This window comes from Tachypleus tridentatus, chromosome 13, assembly GCF_004210375.1.
Source record: "Tachypleus tridentatus isolate NWPU-2018 chromosome 13, ASM421037v1, whole genome shotgun sequence".
Taxonomy (NCBI): domain Eukaryota; kingdom Metazoa; phylum Arthropoda; class Merostomata; order Xiphosura; family Limulidae; genus Tachypleus; species Tachypleus tridentatus.
In genome coordinates, this window is record NC_134837.1 from 50155189 (window position 1) to 50168372 (window position 13184).

The 13184-nt window shown below is 33.6% G+C and overlaps 1 long non-coding RNA gene across 2 annotated transcripts in view; it reads left to right on the top strand.

The window, feature by feature from the left end:
- The window catches only part of LOC143238883 (uncharacterized), a 32747-nt gene extending 29246 nt beyond the window's left edge, over nt 1-3501 (top strand). For both annotated transcript variants that reach the window (XR_013020815.1, XR_013020816.1), the window contains exons 2-3: nt 1286-1419; nt 1650-3501. This is a non-coding gene — a long non-coding RNA (uncharacterized LOC143238883). The remainder of the gene's footprint in view (nt 1-1285; nt 1420-1649) is intronic.
- The last annotated feature ends 9683 nt before the right edge of the window (nt 3502-13184 follow it).

Sequence of the window (13184 nt, forward strand, 5' to 3'; positions counted from 1 at the left end):
TAAGTCTCCGGATTTACAACGTTAAAATCAGGTGTTCGATTTCCCTCGGTGAGCTCAGCAAATAGCCCGATGTGGCTTTGCTATATGAAAAACACACACAGCACCGAACAAAGTGTATTATGTTGAGTTAGAAGCGAAACTGGGTATAAATTCACTTTTACAGCACGTTAGTAGAACGATACAGTGTGACTTGTCAAGTTTCTCTATTTTGCTGTTTACGACATATCGTTTAATGTTCAGACTAAAGCAAAACTGTGTCCTTTTTTTTCTTCTCGCTCAAGCGGCTTTAGATAAATTACACCCGTTTCTTTCACGAAGGTCCTCTACATTATGTAAAGCTATATTTACATTTTCTTGTTGTGTTTTTTCTTGTGACTAAAAGAGATCGTATAATTTTACTGCGTTCAGTCTCTGAAAGTGAAATTATATAATCTGCTATAAAAATGTTTCTTTTAGACCAAATCCACATTTGCAATGTCCACTGCGAGGAATCGAACCCTGAGTTGTTGCATTATAATTCCGTAAAGTCACCGCTGGGAATATAGAAGAAAGACCGAAAGTTAAAAATTTACAGAGAAACTGCTCCTTTTGTAGAATAAACCTTTATTTTATCAGCAGCCTTTTAACATTGGAAGCCGCGGTCCACCTAATTATCGGATGAAAAAGCTTTAAACCTGAATGCTACAAAATCCAGAATGCACAAGAAGATTTGTACATGTAGACTAAATACCAGTACAATGATGCAAGTACATGTATCGCTATTTCGAAAACTCGGTAGGGCGGGTTTAATTAGATGTTTAACAATGTTTTTTAGGTTTGTAAAATAAAATGACAGGTCTATTTTATTAATTTTTAATAGAAGTTAATAAAGATTTCTATGAATATCCACTCACTGGAAAATATTTTGCAAGGATAGATTACAGGATTTTGACTCCATGAGTATGAAGTTGAGTTTAATGATAAATAAATAATTAGAAAAATACTATACTTTCATGAGTTAAAAGTATTTGAAATCTATTTAAACTGGCAGAATTCAAGCTTCTTTCTACCTTTTAAGGAATGTAAACTTTGATCACTAGATATTAAAAAGTACAGGTTTAAATTATAGGAAGTAACTCCCCCCCCCCATTGAAAAACAGGATTACTGTAAGTCAGTTTCAGAAATTAGTAGAACGTATGGTTAGAAAGCTAATTAGACATTATGAACAGAAAATACTAACCGTAGGAGTATTTTAAATCCTCGGATAATCTAGAGACGGTATAACTAATTTTCAGTGTTAATTAGGCCCCCTCAATCAGTGGCACAGCGGATTGTCTGCGGCTTACAACGCTAGAAACCAGATTTTGATCCCCGTGGTGAGCGGAATACAGGTAGCTCATCGTGCAGCTTTCTGCTTGAGTCCAAAGAAAACAAACAGTGTAAGTTTCTGCTCTCTGATTAACATTTGTTAAATAATCCCCTTTTTAAGGCAATGTTCCTTTCTAAATCCTCTTGTTTGGAAGGTATAACATCTGATGTTTCTTGATATTTCAGTTGATTCGTTGCATGGCACATTGTCTGCAATACAATGCTGCACATGTCAATCTTGTTCCACACGAGTTCTTTACACTACAGGAGGTATAATAATTACATTATTATTGTATTACAGACTAAGAGAGAGAGAAAAAAAAGATTGACAACTTGGTGTCAGGTGGCGCTGTCACAGGTTTCCAAGCTAATAACTACGCTTTAACAGATACGTGGGAACGTGGAATACGAAACTACGGGAAACATGTTGCCTAGGTGTAAGTAGAAACCATTGTGGAGGAGATTAAATTGATGAAGCCATCAAAGGTCCATCGTTGTTTTGTGTAATAATTATTAAATAAATAGTAAATAAGGAGGGAAAGGGTGTTAACTGGATTCTAATGTATCTTTAAAGTTGTTAGATCTTTATAGGGGTTAAAGTCACGGTTCTATGTTAGGTAGACTCTAGATGCGGTGAGATGCAGAATTCTATTTAAGAGAGACTATATTACAATCTAAATAACTGGCCACGTAGGAAACTCTGATAAGTGGATTAAGCTAACTTATTCTAATGATTTTATTGAACTGAATTTTCGTGATTCTCTGATTTTAATGAGCCATTGAACTAATTTAATTCTATTGATTTAAACCAGTAGGATTGGATAAAAAAATATCTTCCCGATGAGGTTCCTCTAATGGCCTGATTTAATGAAATTTGTTTAGAGATGATAACCCTAATTTTCCGAACTATTAAGTTCATCTTAATGATTCAATTTTTAAAAATTCTTTTAATTTTCTTATCGAAAAGGATCGTTTTAACAAGTGAGATAGTTCAAACTTGCCCCAAAAACCTGACTCTATGGGATTTCTCAATATTCTGATAAAGACATCTTCTTTATTGTCTTTATGAGTCATGTTTAACCTAAGAATCTGAATCAACAGAATAAGTTTGAAATTTCTCATTAAACAAGACCTCTAATAATTTGATTAGATTCATTCAAGTGATCTGATTCGACAAACGTTGATTTAATAAACCCATTTAAGTTTTTATAATGATTTCTAATCCAGTGCTTTCTTTAAACGATGTCATAGAGAATTTAACCAAGTAAAATCTCCTTACTGTTCTAAGGTCATCTGTAATCTCTGATTCAAAGGGATCTGATCAAGCAAGATATTCCAGATGTCCTTAAGGTCAACTTTATCCCTGATTAATTGGAATCTGCTTAAACAAAAATGTTCAATTCTTCTGAAAATTGCCCTTACTCTCTGATTCAAAGGAATTTCACCAATAAAAATATTCCCAATGTTTTGACTAATTTCATTTAAAATAATTTCAGATTTAATGAGAGCTGGCAGAACCCATTCTCAATAATGTTACTAATGAATCCACTCTAAAACATTGATTCATAGTAGTATAATTAAATAGATCAGAAGTGTGTATAGAAATTATATCTTTTATTAATGTTCGAACAAAAAATCTTGCTTGTCTCATCAAACGGATTCATCTGTTATTTGGATGAAATAAATTTCTGTGCTATTTATTTATTATTTATTAAAACGATCACCTTGATAATTTTAATGTACCCAAAATCATTCAACGTCATTATCAATCAAAATGTTGACCTTCTATTTTATGATTTTTACTAACATTTCTTTACAAATCAAACATGTCTTTTGCTTTGTCCTAATCAATCGAAAAGAAAAGAAACAACCTTGGCTTTGAAAACATCAACAACGATCACAAGAAACATAAATACATATGTGTATATATTTTACTTCCATAATCCAATTTCCCAGATTGCCTTTTATTCGCTTTAGAGTCTACAAAAACGTAAATAAAAAACATACATCATAACGGTGCATTCAATCTCACAAAACCGGATCCCTCATGCAAGTTTACTGTCCACATCAATACATTGTCCATTGTTGCATGAATGGAGGTGACGTCATCTGAACAGAAAAGCGTATAAATAACCTTCATCAGTGTATCTTGTACCACGATGCTATTTCCGTTAAGATCAGAATGAAAGGTTTTTGAGGCTATTAAGCAATATTTTTTATTTTTCAGTCATATGCTTGAAAACATGTATTTAACATGCCTTGAATGACAGGCGGGTTGATTAGCTACTCGGAAAACGCCCATTGCAATGGACGAGCGTTCGTTGTTGATTGTGAATTTGCTACATTGTTATTATTTCTATGACACTAAAAAAGAAACAGTTTGCGTCAAGTCTCTCAAATTTAGCAAATTAATTTTAATTGCATCCCTTTCTTAATGAAACATTTTTTTGAGGATGAAAAGTTCCACATTAAAAACATTGTTTCTTGATCACTAAACAACTTTTAAGGACAAATGTCATTATCGTGTTACGTGAGATAATCTGGAAGGATTAAACGTTGAACCCCAGAGTTCAAAGATCGAGGAAATAGGCGTCTACTGAGTAACGTAAGATGTCATTCAGCAGTCTGATTGGAGCATCATATGATCCCCTTTTTATATGAATATTTTATACAAGGTGATTATAAGAAGACAACGTATTTAAAATGACTGTATGTTAAAATCCACTTGCCCTAAAGGAACTAAAGTTCACCAAAGGTACATTGAGAAACATGAGTTTTAATAAAAAGTATGGATATATACAGATATTTAAAAAATATATTATACTGCACATAATTATATAAACCGCTTTCTTAGCAATCTATCATTGATTTTACTTTCTTCTCTTTTTCCATGTGTTTCAATAATATAAAGATTAGTGATTTGAATACAAAGCATGTCACTGTGTCGAATATTGGAAGGTTCTGTTTGTTTTGCTTTTTTAAATTTCTGCGCTAGCCGTCTCTAATTTAGCAGTTTAAAATTAGAGGGAAGCCAGCTAGTCATCATAACCCACTGCCAAGTCTTGAGCTACTCTTTTACCAACGAAGAGTGGGATTGACCATCGCACTATTACGCCCCTACAGCTGAAAGGGCGATCATATTTGGTATGATAGGGATTCGAACTCACGACCCTCAGATTACGAGTCGAGCGCTCTAACCACCGATATTGGAAGGACCAATGATCAATGTCCAGAAGGTTATTATGATGCTTGCATTAGCATCATTCAGAGATATGTTTGATATACCAATAGAGGATATAGAGAAATCTTGACATACCTTGTATCATATTCGGAATTTCCTTTAAAAAAAGTTTTAATTCCCAAATTACTTCTAATGAAGTTCTGGTCTCTTAGGAGAAAAAGTTTCTAACGTGTAATTATTTTAACTTTAGATGTTTCCTTATGATCACCCTGTACTATCATTTAATATGTACAAAAAAAAACATACGCTAAACACTGGTTCCACATGCACAAACACGAACACCATCACGTGACTTGGACATATCACAGAGATTAATAAGTAATCTAAGTCGAAAATAATTAAAATACTGTGTATGTAAATAATTGTTCTCAGAAGTAACCCTCTGATGTATTTCATTTTTGTGTGCGTGTGCAAAAATTACCGCAGAATGTTTATCTTGAAACTGCATTGGTAGCTGCTTAGAAAAATATTTTAAACAATATCAGAACAAAGACGTCTCGAGGAGGTACATGAAAAAAAAAGAGTGAGTTATAGTATCACTTAAATAGTTAAGAAACATTTCAAACTCATGACTGACTCGTCTTTATCAACGTCAGAGTCTGTAAAGTATCACACGCTTCAGAGAATTGTGCTTTGAGATTTGTGCATTGTATTATTCCCATCCATACACTTCTTCTTTGTAAAACAGTAAACACCTAATTTATGTTAGGCAAGAATATTTAAAGAATACTTATTACAAATAACCACGTGCCTGTATATTTAAAAATTTAAACACAGCAACAATACAGAATATTTTTTTTTAATTTTGAGTATATTCTAAACATCGCTAACTCCAACAGGATTGTTTGCTATACACTTGCATTTAACGCGTTTAAATATTAATTATTTCTATGTGTTATTTAGTTTGAGGTTTTATTAATAGTACTGAAGACAATGAAACTGTATTATGAAATGTTTGATGTTGTCTTCATCAACGTGTAACTTTCTAAACTAACTGAAAAAAATGTAAAGATCCACTAATTAATCCCGGGCACAGCTCATTCATTAAGACGGTCTTCAAATCAAAGAAAAATTAGTTTGTGTACACCACAGTAATGTCCTTCAAAGAATCAACAATTAAGTTTGTGCACTCCTCAATAATGTACTCCAAAGAACCAACAATTAAGTCTGTGTACACCACAGTAATGTCCTTCAAAGAATCAACAATTAAGTTTCTGTACACCTCAGTAATATCCTCCAAAGAACCAACAATTAAGTTTGTGCACTCCTCAATAATGTACTCCAAAGAACCAACAATTAAGTCTGTGTACACCTCAATAATGTCCTCCAAAGAATCAACAATTAAGTTTGTGGACACCTTTGTATTTAAGAAGGTTTTCCAAAAAACAACAACACTTAAGTTTGTGAACATCTCAATAAAAAAGGTTCCTCCATATAAACCAACAATTAAGCCTATGCACAACTTATTCTTTAAGAAGGTTCTCCAACAAATCAACAGTTACTCTTGCGTACACTTCTATGTTTAAGAATGTCCTTTAAGGAACCAACAATTAAGTTTGTATACACCTGTGTATTTAAGAAGGTTTTCCAAAAGAAAACAGCAACACTTAAGCTTGTGAACACCTCAATAATGTCCTCCAAAGAACCAACACTTAAGCTTGTGAACACCTCAATAAAAAAGGTTCCTCCATAGAAAACAACAATTAGGCCTGTGCACAACTCATTCTTTATGAAGGTTTTCCAAAAAAAACAACAACACTTAAACTTGTGAACACCTGCTTGTAGGATTAGAAGTATAACTTCTGCGTAAATCTTATCCTTTGAAAGACCTAGAATTATGAATGAGAAAGTATTTTACAGAATACATACTATTTAGATTCGAGCTTTTAACTCGAACATTTTCACTAATGCTATTGCTGAGACCAGTAAAGTTAGGCTCAGTGTATTTCAGGTTGCTATTCGAACTCTTTAACTCACATACTATTAGAAAGATATTAAATTTATCTGGTCTGCCTTTGAAATGCGATATAAAAGTTTAACCTTATCCTGATTGAAAGCACAAATTTTTATTGCCTTTGAAGATAAGTTTGTTTCTTTTTTTAAATCAAAACTGATACAGTATATATTCTAAGACCCACCATCTATGTTAATAGGTTGATTGTCACTGTTGAAACCCACCCATAGCTTAAGGTGGAAGGAATGTATTGTTGTATCGCTCGAAATCTGGAGCTCTGGATTTCGGATCTGGGCGAGTTTCAATAGTTAACTCACTCCCAAATAAATTCCTCCAGCCTTGACTTTAACTTCGTCACTCCTTTGAAATCTGTTGTTTTCAACCTCAGGAGATCAGAATATACAGAGTAATATAAGCCTGCGATAAGTAGTAGGAAAATAGTCCACGGCCATAGCAGAATAGCTGTCGTAATCTTCTTATCTGAATCAAATTGTAAATAAATTTTAATATCGTAGTTTACTAACTGAAAAACAAACAAACATTCATTTATGATGCATTTCATATCAGAGAAACGAACTGCTTTTTAAAGTAACTGTGAATGAAAATAAACGTACCATGCTCTAGTTTATTCCGAATGAGCGATTTTTGTTGTTTTGTTTGACAGTTTTGTATTGTACGTATCTTTTCATCAACTTATTTGTTTTCAAGTCTTCGCTATAAGGATCTTAAAAATAACGAAATCCTATCCATGGGCATAGCCTAGCAGTTCACACTATTTAAATAGATATTTTTGTAGGTCAGCGTAGCCTAGTGGCTAATGTGCCGAACTGGATATCGAAAATCCAGTGTTCGTGCGTTATAAAAGTAACTGTAATAAGTCGCGTTATTCAGTTAAAAGCTGAAAACTGTTCTTATGTCAACGAGTGTTACTGCTTCCCTCTGATCAGTAGTTCAAAATTATGGACCTTGCTATAAGTCTTGACGCCCCGGTTGAAAGTGTCGAAATACCGATTAACTTTGACCATTCTTAAGCACATCTTGTAACTTACGAAAATAAATATTTATAATTAACGTGAATTTAATAAACTTTATGTAACAATATAAACTAATTTTTTTCGATAATATGTTATGGCATTATAAAGGAATTAACTTCCAACTACAAAAATAAACTCTATAATATTCAGACGGCCTGACAATGCCAATCTGCGGGTTGCAGGTTCGAATTCCCCTCCCATAAAAAAATGCTGATCCTTTCAGCCGTGGGGGTGTTATAATATATCGGTCAATCCCACTATTCGTGAGTAAAAGAGTGCCCAAGAGTTGTCGGTGAGTGGTGATGAGAAGCTGACTTCCCTTTAGTCTTTCACTAATAAATTATGGACGGCTAGCGCAGATAGTCCTCGTATAGCTTTGCGCGAACTTCAAAAGAAACCCAAACTATGATATCTGACGTTACACGTGAACTAAGTTAAAGAAATCAATGATTTTTAAAACTTCATATAACAATGAAAACATTTTTAATGTATTGATATATTTTAGAATTTTTTTCAACCGTGAATATTTATTATGCAATGTGAGGTTTGTCAGATGTCCATGGTCTACCATTCAAAGTTACATTGCTTAAAAAAAAAATGTAATATATTATTTTCAATATGTTTTAAAGAATAATTAAAGTGATAAAAGACAGCTTTAAACCCATAAATAGGAGTTTGAATTATATAAGATTTGTTTTACCTCAAAGAAAATTATGAAATTTTAATAAAAACCTCAGTCTGTATAAGTGATTCTTTTTTTTTATTGTTGAATCCATCCCGAATGTCATCGAATGATATACGGAAAGTGTTTTGTTGGACGAATGCCAAATTCATCAACGATCTTACTAGACTGACAGAAATGTCTTATATCTTGCTGCAAGTGAGAGATAATTTCATGCGCCTGTCAAGAACATAAAATGAGACCATAGGATAATGTTAATAACAAACAGTGGTTGAAATTAATCTTTGTATGCCTAAATATATTGATAAATATTAGACGGTAATACTATCTCAATATGAAAAGTTACGTTGTTTTTTATGTGTTTTGTTTTTGTGGCAGAGTTACTAAAACTGTCCTTAAGTTTAAATAACGGATCACAGAGTGGTTATCCGTTGAGAATTTCGTTTACTCACACTGTTATAGTGTATCCGCACCTTAAAGTTTGGAAAATATTTCGTAGCATTGCACGAATTCAAACCCAGCACAACAGCTTCGAAATGGACATTAACCACAACAGGGTTATTTATTGTACAGTTTAATTTGATGTGATTGATCATTTTTGTTGTTGTTTAGTTCCATCTTTTTCTGGCTTATATTGAATATGATGAAGCTGTTTTATGAAATTGTTGATATTTTTATATTGTCTTTATAAACGTGTAACCATGTAAACAGGCCCGGCATGGTTAGGTGGTTAAGGCACTCGACTCGTAATCTGAGGGTCGCGGGTTTGAATCCCCGTCATACCAAACATACTCACCCTTTCAGCCGTAGGGGCATTTTAATATGCGGCCAACCCACTGTTCGTTGGTAAAATAGTAGCCCAAGAGATGGCGGTGAGTGGTGATTACTAGTTGCCTTCCCTCTATTTATATGCAAAAACGGCTCGTTTGGGTTGAGAAAATATTTTACATAGAAGAGCGAACAACGTTTCGACCTTCTTCGGTCATCGTCAGGTTCACAAAGAAAGAGGTAACTGACCGGAAGCTGACCACATGTTTGAAAGGGGTTGTGTAACTGTGTGTCGAAATGTAGAGGGCGGTATTAGATGTTTGAATATCTAATAGTCCTAGGTAACAAAGTCCTAGCCAGGAGACTTGTGATACTTTCTACAGAGAAGAAAAACAAGGAAACAACCAACAGAAAGAAGACAACTTAGATAATTTTATTGACATTCAACAGCCAAACTTCCCAGGTAAAATTACAAATTTATATTTTCCAGAAACACCTAAAAACAACATCTTAAACGATTTTTTCAAAGAATTTTCTCACAAAACCATCAACATAATTTCACAAAACAGAAAACTAAAAAAACAATCTCACAAAAAGAGACATTAATTCCATTAAAAACCTAAAACAAGACAAAAACATAAAAATTCTAAAAGCAGATAAAGGTAACGCTATAGTCATAATGAACAAGAATGAATAATCCAAAAAAATGAATAACATCCTATCAGACACGAACAAATTTAAACCAATACACACAAATCCAACAAAGACACACGAGACGCAACTGAACAAATTACTACTACAAATGAAAAAAGCCAACACAATTTCACAAACACTTTATTCCTACCTATGTAAACCCGACATACTCACACCGCAAATATACGGCATCCCCAAACCTCATAAACCAGATTGTCCATTACGACCAATAATGTCCACATATGAATCGTTTAATTACAATCTTGGTAAATACATAGCATGGGCATTCTCCAAATATGTAACATCGGCCAGTTCATTCATCAAAGACTCTTTTAATTTCAAGTCTAATCTAAATCAACTTAATCATAAAGCCTTAATGGCCAGATTCGATGTTATATCCCTCTTTACAGAAGTTCCAACCACTGAAGCCTGCAAGATAGCCTTAGAACTCTATATCCGAGACCCTAACCCAACTATAGAAATTCCCAGTAACCAGTTAGCAACCCTCATAGAATTCACCACGATAAAGACAAGCTTCATCTTCAACAACCAAAACTATATACAAACAAATGGCCTAAGCATGGGCAACCCAGTATCACCAGTCCTAGCAAATATTTTTATGACACAAGTTGAAACACAACAATTAACACAGCATTACATCCACCACTATACTGGTACAGATATGTAGATGACACGGTTACGGGATTCAAATCTACAGAACACATACTTAATTTTTTCAATCACATTAACTCTATACATCCCAACATTAACTTCACATGTGAACAGGAAGAAAGCAATCAAATATCATTTCTTAACCTCAAAATTACAAGAACTGACACACAATTCAAAACAGAAATCCACCGAAAAATCACTCATACTGGACTATACATTCCTTGGGACTCAGCACATGAAACAAAACAAAAACTCAACATACTAATAAACCAAATAAACACAGTCATAAACTATGCTCACCAGATAAAATTGACGATGAATTAGACAAAATAAAACAATACTTCATCAACATCAATAAGTTTCTTCCACAAACCGTAGAAAACATTATACGCACACACCTAGACAGAAAGCAAAATCAACCAACAAAAGTAAATATATCTCACGAATAAAAAAAATCACAAAACCATATACTGCTGTATACCATATATTCCCGACATCAGCAGAAAAATAACCAACATTTGGCAAAAACCAGTAACAAAATATGACATTCCAGTTAATACCAAATTTATTCAAAAACCCGGCACAAAACTGAGGTCTATACTATGTAAAAACTACACTGACAAACACCACACCAACATTATTTATAAAATACAATGTGATAACTGCCACGACTTCTATATTGGAGAAACAAGTAGAAAAATGGAAACCAGATTCAAAGAACATAAAAAGTCACCTTCACACGTTTTCGAACACTGCAAGTCAAATAAACACAACATAACCATAGAAAACATTCAAATACTAAATAAAGAAACAAACATAAACAAACGCAAAATTAAAGAAGTCTTACTTATACAACAACTTAAACCTAAAATAAACCAATATAAAGGAACGCCTTTATACCTATATTAATATAGTAAAATAAATAAAATTATATATTCAAACATCTAATACCGCCCTCTACATTTCGACACACAGTTACACAACCTATTTCAAACATGTGGTCAGCTTCCGGTCAGTTACCTCTTTCTTTGTGAACCTGACGATGACCGAAGAAGGTCGAAACGTTGTTCGCTCTTCTATGTAAAATATTTTCTCAACAAGTGGGTTTCTCGACATCACTGATTGCCTTCCCTCTAGTCTTGCACTGCTAAATTATGAGCGACTAGTGCAGATGATCCTCAGGTAACTTTGCATGATATTCCAAGCAAACCCCCCCCAAAAAAAAAAAACATGTAAATTAACTGAAGAACAGATAAGCCTTAGTCCTGTGTCATTTTTTTAAATTTTAATATTTTAATTCGTCTATTCAAAAAGAGTTGAGTTATCATTCAGTTGTGCCGCATTCAGTACGTTCAATGTTCATACGCATGAATAGCGTTTTGTCTTAAAAAAACAACGTAAGCCGCGTCCACGCATTCCCATTCTACTACACCTGTGAATGCGTTTTTTTTTTAAGACGAAACGCTATAACACCACGATTTAAAAGAATCCCACCTTACACGGTTCAGTGCGTTACGACACTTTTTCGTTTATCACTACATCACTGCATCTGCTATGGACCAGTTAATCTCCAAGAGCTGGTTTAACCATGTAAACCTGCAACGGATTTACCGTTATACGTTTATTTTTATCTACACTTTCTTTTTTGCATGTGACATATATTGTTGGTTGTGTATTGTGCCTGTCTTATAAAGTTTTAGATGATTCTTGAAAGTTAGAACATCAACGATATTTGTTTGAACATTGTTGAAACTTCGAGAAACTCTCGTAGTTCATATAAAAGCATCTAGTGGAGGGAGAGTAATAGAAGATGATTTTTATTGGAGAGCTACAGTCATTGTGCTATATAGGCCTCGAAAGCTGTAATTGTGATTAACACCTTTTAAACGGAAAACAGCAGAACTTGACCAGGAACATTATGGATTCTGGACCTTGCAAACTGTTCAACTTCAGTGAATTACTTCAAACGTTATTATATTTATGGGGACATTAAATATTTTTCTCGGTATGAAGCGATCTTGTAACCGTGTGAAACCAGCCAAGAAAAGACAGCATTACCTAAGACGAGGTGCAATAGTATCATCTCAGAATTAATTTGCTCGTCATGGATCTGGATCGTCGATAAAATATTCAGTTCTATACCGGATATAAGACTCAGTATTATCTGTAAGTTTGTAAAACTGTTGTATATAAATCATTATTTGTAATAACTATTTATCACATCCGTTATTGTAAATTGTATTGTTATTTGTATAGGCAAATATATTTATGTTAAAAAAAGAAAATTGTGTGTATCAATTTTGTTGGCAAATATCAGAAACTTGATACATTTTAACATTTAAATAAGTTCTAAATTCTAATTTGCGGTTACTTAAAATAGCAATACGTAATATAATAAAGTCCTCCCCCAGTACAGCAGCAATTCTACGGATTTACAATGCTAAAATCAGGGGTTTGATTCCCTTCAGTAGACTCAGCAGATGGCTTGATGTGGCTTTGCTATAAGAAAACCCCCACCCAACATAATAACTCGAAGACTCGACAAAAATAAATTATAATACGTAACGCAACACACAAAGGTTTTGGTTTAATTGTATCACAGTAAAGAAACAAAACAAAACAAACCACTGACGCTCATAAACCAAAACGAACTGTGTCGAGCTTGACCTAGTGGTCTATGTTCTCAGACTGTTAATCTCGATATTCATTGACCACGGTTTATTATCGCTGTGGATGTACTATAAGAAGAATGATCATACAGTCAAGCAAGAGTAGCCCAAGAGTTGACTGAG